We start from the raw sequence: 9,062 nt of genomic DNA, 5'->3' as shown, positions 1-9,062 counted from the left end.
TTAAATTCCTCTTCTATATTTTAGTTTCTCTAGGTCTTTGTGACCTGCGTGAGTATGTTGAGTGGTAGCCAATATGTACTTAGATTTTAGACATATGTAGTTAACCTCAAATGATGACATTTATTGCTGTTCAAGTCACTAACATCTGGACAATTAGTTGCCTGGAACTAGGAATCTGCTGTTTTTGACACGAATAACATCCAATTAAGGGGGAGGGGGCACCTATCTCAATGTTCTCCAACTCATGATGTAATCCTTTGTATCTAAAACCTATAAAAACTGTATACCTTCTCCCCTTCTTTAGCCCTTCTACTGTGAGCTCTCTCTCTTTCCCTCCTCACGGTGGAATTGCTCATTCTCATAAGAGTTAATTAAATAAACAACTTTTCTGCTTTTTACTTTGAAAGGTCTCTGAGTAGTCATTTTTGGATAGGATTTTCTATCCCTCACAGTTACTATCACCTTTTAGTGCTAGAGTAATGGTTTGAAGTAAAGCAATTCTCCCTGTGGCATCCATGCATGTGCATTACTCCTGATCCATAGGACTAGATGAAGAATACATGGGAAAAAATGGGAGAAATGGCCCACTTTCTTACAAGAATAGTCTCAAGGGTTTTTTTTTAAATGAGAAAATCTTTGGAAAAGAAGTTTATAGAGAGAATTCCACAAAAAAGTTATGGAAAAGCCGAAAGAAAAGACAAAACACTTTGAGAGAACTTTATTTTTTAGGAGGGAAGGATTTAAGATTAAGAGATTGTTCTAATATATGTAAGAAGAAGCTAAAGGATTTAGGATTGAGTTTCCAACCAAATGAAGAGCTAAAACTCCCAAGCACTCTGCAATCAGGTGCAGTAAAGCACTGAACATAAGCTCACTAATCATGACTGGATGAGAAGCTATGGGATTATCTCATGGCATTTGGAGTCAGACAACCTGGATTCAAATTGTGGCTCTATCACTTCTAAAACTAAAAGAAATAAAAACAGACAATGGACCTGCATATACTTCTAAACATTTTGCACACTTTTGTGCACAGTATAAGATTTTACACACCACTGACATACCTTTTAATCCTCAAGGACAGGCAATAGTAGCAAGGAGAAACAGAGACATCAAGACACTCCCCCAAAAACAAAAGAAAGAGGGATCCACAGGTAACTCTAGAGAACTTCTAAATTTAGCTCTAACTTCTTAATTTTTGATAAAGATGCACTGGCCCCAGCAGACAGGTTTTATAACCCACCAGAAGGGCAGTGTCCAGTGTGAGCAGCTCCAGTACCTTTAGATAATCGCCAGGTGATGTGGAGAGATCCAGAATGTGGTGAATGGAAGGGACCAGATAGGTTAACTGTTTGGGGAAGAGGGCTTGCTTGTATTTCTGCAGATGGTGAAGGAATCACATGGGTGCCAATAAGCCATATTCACCTTGCCCATCAGAGAGAGACAGAAAATGAGAAAAAAACCTCAAAACAAAGGAGAAGACCTAAGAAACATCTGACAGTGAAAGAGCATGGCTGATGAGACTGTTATAGAACTTTAAAACCAGCAGGAATCATTGGATGCCCTGAGATGAAAAATTGTTCATAAGACTGTTGCAGAAGTACAAAACCAGGAGGAATCATTGGATTTCCTGAGATTAAAAAAAATGTTGATAAGACTGTTACAGAATTTCAAAACTTATAGCAATTATTGGATTCCTGGCACATGATGTAATGGACAATAGATTGGTTTTGGACTATTTCTAGAACTTATGCATATGTATAATTCCTCATGTTAATTCATGTTATTTGTTACATCACTACTAGCCTATATTTCTATATGCTTATGTAATTTATGTAATTATGTGTAATACCTCCCATGTTGATATTATGTATACCTGTTTCAAGTGAGGCCCTTCAGAAACCTGCTAATCTAATCTAACCTGCTAATGCCAAGGTATGGAGCTAAATCTGGGGTAAAGGATGGCAATTTGACCCACAGCCCCAAGGAGTCTGAGGAGGGAGGAGGGGCACCAGCAAAAAGCAACAATGTTACTTACATACCAGCTACAAACAAGATACTTTGTAACTAATAATGGAGGGAGGGCATCTATCTCTCCGAGCCTTGGGGATAAGATTCTGGCTGAGATCTCGGAAGAAGCGGGGAGAAGAGAGAGGGGAGAGGGGGCAGACGTGAGGCAGAGTACTCGGGTCCTGCGGGATGATCAGTGAAAACACTCAGTACGGCAGTGATGGGGGATGGGGAGGGGATGTCACTAAATCCCGGCTCTGCCTCCCACAGCGCTGAATCCTGAGGGGCAGGGGCGGGCGGGAGGGAGGGGGGGAAGGGAGGGAAAGCAGCAGCAGCGGCAGCGACTCCTAGGCGATCCCAGGGTTTCTCAGCCCATCTAATAGGGGCGCGAAGCGGAACACTGTTTCTGCCCCGGCTCGGCCCGAGTCCCGGATGCTGAGTCTACATTTCACGACTACAGGGCGACGCTTTACGGCCCGAGTTCGAAACGAGATCCCACCGCCTGTGGAGGGGATAGGAGATGAAGGAAGGGCGCTGATTCCCGAGTGTACCGTATCCTGAGGAGGATGCGCTTTGCATGCCGGGAAATGTAGGCCAGAGCGAGTGCACGAAGCTGGGCAGTACCCGGCGTGCAGTGCGCCGCGTCTGAGCGGTGTGAGGAGCGTCCCCGGCGCGTCTCGAGCCACGCTCCAGAGGGACTTCCCCCTTCCCTTTGCGAGTTGGAACTTCCCGCGGGATTGGTGTTTAAAGTGAGCTTTTCTCGTGTCTTCGCCTCCTGGGGGACAGGTAAGGAACAGCTGGCGCGGGATTCGGGAGCGTGGGGCCCGGTGGTCGCCCCTCAGACTTTTCGGCTGAGGCCTCCTCCTCAGGAAATTGGGCGAGGGGGACTATCGGGGAGCGGCGCCTCACCTTTACCCTCCTCCAGCACCGGCTTGTCCTTGACCATCGTCTGCCAGCGCCGGGTTCTCCTTGACCATCGTCTGCGCGCGGTGAGAAAAGTTTCTCCTGCCTCAATTAACTGGGCGAGAAAAGGGGGCCACCTATTGGAGGGAAGAGGGGGAGGGGAGGGAAGAACACACCTCCGCTCTCTCCACTCCAGTTCTCTCCTTCCTTATTTCCTGCCTCTCTAGCTGCGGAGCTCGGGAAGGAACTGGCTCAGTACCTTGTGAATAGTGGATTAGAGTCTGCAAGATCTGAGTTCTAGTCTCCTTCCTATCCCGTGCAGCTGGGCAGCTCCGGAGGGGATTCGTTAAGCTCCTACTGTGACTGTGCCAGTTAGATGCTGGGTTATATATCAAATTATATACAAAATATAAATATATCGTGCACCAGGTAGTGTTCCCGAGTGCTAGGGATAGAGATTATAATGGCTACCATTTATTTACATAGCACATCCTGTATACTAGGCACCGTGCTAAACTAAATGCTGGGTACACAGATAGTAACCGCCAGTATTTCTATGGCGTTTGCTGTTTGCCAGCATTGTTCGCTAAGTACTGGGTTTAATACTGGGTTTAACATTTATATGGTGTCCACTGTGTGCTAGGCATTGTACTAGCTAAATGCTGAGGATAAAATAATTGCTGCTAACATGTACATACTGCCTATCATGTGCCATGTGCTTCACCAATAGGATCTTATTTGATCCTCACAACAACTCTGGAGAAAGATGCTATTATTTTGTGTGTGTGTGTGTGTGTGGGGGGAATTGAGTCAAACGGAGGTTAGGTGGCATGTTCAGAATGAACATGAATGCCAGTAAGTCAGAGACTGGATTTGAACGTCGGTCTTCCTTACTGGGGAAAGTTGGGAAAAGTGGGAGCTGTGGGCCATATATTAAATGTTAGGGTTACAGATATTAACCAGCAGTGTAGTTCCTGCCCTCCGGAATTTTACAGTCTTAAGAATAAAAAGCCTAAAGGTGGTCAGGGAAGTACCTAGCTGCTTGATTTGGAAATGGCCTGGAAGAGGTACCTGGAAAGGTGCCTTGAGCTCTGAGTCCCAGAGGCAGAGTTTAAACTCTGGTAAGAAAAAAATGACTAGACTTTAGGCTAAGAGGCAAAATAAAATAATTTGTGGAGTGAAGATTGGGGAAGATTGGAAGATTAGCCAAAGAGTGGGTTAGAGGAACTGCCTTTAGGCGGCACCTTTTAAGAGCTAACCTTTTAAGAAAACTAGGGATTCTGTGAAGCTGAGGACCAATCTTCTGAATTAAAAGACAGCCTTTCCAAAGGTTTGGAGATAGGAAATGGAATTTCTCAGAAAACGGCAAACCAGACATTTTTACTGGAATAGAGAGAGCAAATGAAGGAGAGGAATGTGCACTAAGTCTAGACACTTGTCTGGATATACTTGTCGTATATTGGAATCATATTGTGAAGGTTTTTTTTTTTTTTTTTAAATTTAATAACCTTATATTAACAAGTTATATGTATGGGTAACTTTACAGCATTCACAATTGCCAAACCTCTCATTCCAATCCTTCCCCTCCTTCCCCCCCCCCCCTCCCCCAGATGGGCAGGATGACCAGTAGATGTTAAATATATTAAAATATAAATTAGATACACAGTAAGTATACATGACCAAACCGTTATTTTGCTGTACAAAAAGAATCGGACTCTGAAATATTGTACAATTAGCCTGTGAAGGAAATCACAAATGCAGGTGGGCAAAAACAGGGATTGGGAATTCAATGCAATGGTTTTTAGTCATCTCCCAGAGTTCTCTCACTGGGTGTAGCTGGTTCAGTTCATTACTGCTCCATTGGAAATGATTTGGTTGATCTCATTGCTGAGGATGGCCAAGTCCATCAGAATTGGTCATCATATAGTATTGTTGTTGAAGTATATGATGATCTCTTGGCCCTGCTTGTTTCACTCAGCATCAGTTCGTGGAGGTCTCTCCAGGCCTTTCTGAAATCATCCTGTTGGTCATTTGTGAAGGGTTTTAAAAATGAAAATGAAGTTTGGTGTTTTGTTATTAGGGTTTTTGTTTTGCTAATTCAGGACAGAGGGAGTCATTGGAGCTTCTTGAGCTATAGAGTGACATAGTTTAACAGCTTTGGACAAGCTAAGACTGAAGACTGTTATTGGAATAGTTCCGTTATTTGGCAGAGAAATAATAAACACCTCAATTAGGTTGGTAGTCATATGAATGAAAAGAATGGAATGGATGGAAAATATGTTGTGGCTAAAGCGTTTATTAGAGTTCACAGCTGATTGGATGAGTTAGAGGGGAAGACCAGGGTAACAAACTGGAATGACTAGAAGCTGTACCCTAAAATAGAAATGGGAAAGTTAGAAAAAGAGGACACAGACTGGAAAAGATAATAAAAGTTCTTTTGGATATCACTTGAAGGTCCTATAAAACACCCATTGGAGATGAGAGGAGATAATAGGATGGTGTATGTTTTTATATAAAAGATATATAAATAGAATATGTAAGTCGTCGGCATAGAAGTGATAAACTCATGGCATCAAGAAAGTGGAGAGAAGAAGAGAAGAGGGCCCTGAGATATATATAAAAATAGGAGGTAGGAAAATCATGATAATCGTGTAAAAGAAACTGAGATGGCTAGGCCAGAACCAGAAGGGAACACAATTCTGAAAACTAAAGGAGAAAGATGGTTGGCGCGTGTTACTAGAAGTCAAAGTGAATGAGGACTAAGTATGCTGTGTTATTTTGCAATTACTCCAGAGAGAGAAGTAACTGAGGTGAAAAAATATAGACAATGATATATATATATATAGGCTGTCTTTTCTAAGTCTTGGTGTGAAAGGGAGGTTGTTATTTATTGTTCGATCTTGAAGAGGACCATGACAACAGAAAGGTGATGCCATGACATACAAATGACTTGGATTGAAATGAGGGAGGGCTGGGCAAATTCACCTACTGCACTTTTCTATCCAGAGCCATCTGGGTCCAGTAACAAGATAGAGATCTAAATGACTGGAGATGGCCCTGGATGAAATGGGGACCTTTTTAAGCTAAAGTCATCAACAGGTCTTGGTTTGACCAAGGCTGCACCTATTTCATGATTAAGGCTAGGTAGCAATTGAGGCAAAGAATCTCCTCTTTTACCTTGTTCAAAAAAAGAAAAAAAATCTAAATAAATAAATGAATGAATGAATCCGGGAGGGGAAGACCCTCAGGGTTTTTGGTCAAAGCAGAAATGGCTGCTTTTTACATTCAATTTGAGTCTGTTGGGACCCTAAGTATAACCAAATGGAGCTTGGGCTAGGACCTATTGATAGCCATTCAAAATCATATTGGTTTTGGTTTAAAGCATGGTCCTCAAGAAAGAAATCTAGCCAGTAAACCCCAAGATATGTTGGAAAGATTCAGAGATGCAAAAGAGAAAACAAAAACTGTTTTTGTATTTGTAGGTAAGGGAGGAACAAGGGGAGGTGAGAAGAGTAGTAAGGCACTTAGAAAGGATGTAATCAAGTAAAAAATTTAAGAATGGGGGAGGTGAGAGGAGGGCCTCATAAGTGCAGGAAAGGAGCCAGAGAATAAGGAGTAATAACTAAGGAGAAAGGGAATGAGAGAAGTTTTGAGCTCCATTCAAAGTAGTAAAAAGTATGGGCGCAAAGTATATGTGTATATAAGACTTCTCAGATATGGAATATAGCAATCTCCAAAGAATTGTGGTTGAATTCGATGGAGAAAGATGGCACTGGCAATGTGAGCACACTATAGTAAATTAGAAATAAGGAACTTTGGAGAATAGGATAAAAATGTATGACTGAAAGACTAGGGCAGGTTTCATGAAAAGAGCAAGCCTTAACAGCCTTTACTAGAGGAAACAAGAAAAGCCCTGGCTGGACATTAGCAAGTTACAATTTGCTTCATGGGAAAAATGTCCAAATTGATGACAACACAAATTATTTGAATTTTAGTAAGTGCAGAAAACTGGGAAGGATACATTGTCTTGAAAAGTTTCTGGGGGGGTAAGGGAAGGAGAGAATAGCTTTTCTAAGAAAAGATGTCTGCAGTATAGATAATCTGTCTTTATACTTGCTTTTTGGCACTATCTTGAATTATGTGCTTGTCATTAATAATAGAAATTCCTTTTTGAAAATAATGCTATATTCTTAACAACTGTAACAAACCATAAATTTATCTAAAATATCCATAGCCAAAAATTTAAATTTTTGATGTCATCAATATTATGATTTAAAGGAGCACAAAACCTCAAAAGTCTAGGAAAAGTAAATGACATTTATATAGTATTTTAAATTATACAAGAGACTTTTTAATACACTTTATCCCACGTCATAATCATGTGAGGTAGGTACTGCAGGGATTATCCCTATTTTACAGATAAGGAAACTGAGAATCATCGGTTCAGTGAAGAATTTTTTTTTTTTTATTTTTTTTTTATTTAATAGCCTTTTATTTACAGGATATATACATAGGTAACTTTACAGCATTAACAATTGCCAAACCTCTTGTTCCAATTTTTCACCTCTTACCCCCCCACCCCCTCCCCTAAATGTCAGGATGACCAGTAGATGTTAAAATATATTAAAATATAACTTAGATTCAGTGAAGAATTAAAAGCAGAATTTCAATCCAACTTATCCTCACTTGCAAGTCTGGCATTCCCTCTGCTAACCTAGTTTGTTTCTATATGCCAGAAACCAAGACCGATTATTTTAAACTGAATATAAACCTTATTCAGCAATACTTTACTTAATATATAATAGCATCAAATTGTTTATCTGTCCAATTATTAGTGTTTTCAGTTTATTTTATAGGGGAAATGAAAACAAACTTTTTGTTTTAGAAATTTTGTATTTTGGGCATGTAACTCACTTGGAATTATGAGACCTGAATATAGTTGTAATTATATATATTATATTAATCTTGAGAAAATTTTATAAAATTAGCTCTGAAACATTGTCTTCATCATTGCCTTCTTTGGCTAATAATATTTGGTTTAAAGTAAGAACATTTGATATCACTTTTTAAAGAAACATTTACCTTAGGGTCTTTTATTGTTTTAAAATTTAGGAATTCTTTATTCTATTGAAATACTTAAACAGGAAAGACATTTGCTTACACCTCTATCTTTATTCTCCCCAAGAAACTATTTGGATTTTTTTTTAGAAGCTACCCTTTTTCCTCTTCTGCCTCCATGTCATTAAAATTAGCACTAGTCCACATTCTTGTGACTAAAATAAATTATGCCACACTTAAAATAAATATAATATACATTGCTGTTATATTTTTAATTGCCTCACAGGGAAAAAGTTTGCTACATACAGGCCTGTACTTGTTTGAAACAATGCTTTTAAATAAATGTGAAGTAAGGAGGAAAAAACATCAACCTTTGTAAAATGTTTCAGGTTAGGTGGTTTGTGTAAACTTTGAAAGACCTCTAGAATATATCATCGTGTATACTTGAAGACGATTTTGTATATTGATTTGTGTAAACTTTTTAAGATCAGTTACAATGTATTATTTTATTTTAGTTTTTATTGTTCCTAGATTAACAACCTGTTGTTAATGATATCAAGCTGTGGATTTCAAAATTTAAACTATAAAACACTCAGACTAATCATAAGAGAGGCTTGATTTTTTTTTTTTTTTTAATTGTTAATGACACTTTTCCACTGTGTCAGAGTACCCCCTCAGGTACTAAATATCCTGCACTTATAAAAGAGAATATAGCATGGCAATTTGTGTTTGGTTTTACACATAACATTTACATGTTTCTGTTAACAAAGAACATAGACAAATTCATAGGATTCAGAATTGAGAGGGAATTCAAAAATCATTTTAGTCCTTTCCTTTTATTTTATAGGTAAAGAAACTGAGGGGCAGATGTTAGAGGGAAGTTGACTTGCCCAAGTAGCAAAACTTGGATTCATCTTTTAGTGTTTTGATTCCAAAATCAGGATTCTTTGTGCCATATCACTTTGCTTTCTTTCTTTGGCAGATTTCCACAATCTCTTGTCTCCTATTCATGGTCAGAGATTTGTCTGTCCTTGAAGCGTTTTGTTTTGTTGTGGTTTGGTTTGATTATTCACTGCCTCCCAACCTAGGGA

General features: G+C 39.5%; 1 protein-coding gene across 2 annotated transcripts in view; it reads left to right on the top strand.

The window, feature by feature from the left end:
• Positions 1–2,461: 2,461 nt before the first annotated feature.
• The window catches only part of TMTC3 (transmembrane O-mannosyltransferase targeting cadherins 3), an 83,583-nt gene continuing 76,982 nt past the window's right edge, over positions 2,462–9,062 (top strand). The window contains exon 1 of one of the 2 annotated variants that reach the window (XM_031939712.1): positions 2,462–2,796. The gene's annotated coding sequence lies outside the window, so the exon portion shown is untranslated. The other variant, XM_031939714.1, reaches the window with a different exon arrangement.

Source organism: Sarcophilus harrisii, chromosome 5 (assembly GCF_902635505.1).
Source record: "Sarcophilus harrisii chromosome 5, mSarHar1.11, whole genome shotgun sequence".
Classification (NCBI taxonomy): Eukaryota; Metazoa; Chordata; class Mammalia; order Dasyuromorphia; family Dasyuridae; genus Sarcophilus; species Sarcophilus harrisii.
The sequence above is the reverse complement of the archived record's forward strand: the minus strand, read 5'-3'. Positions and strand labels throughout refer to the sequence as shown.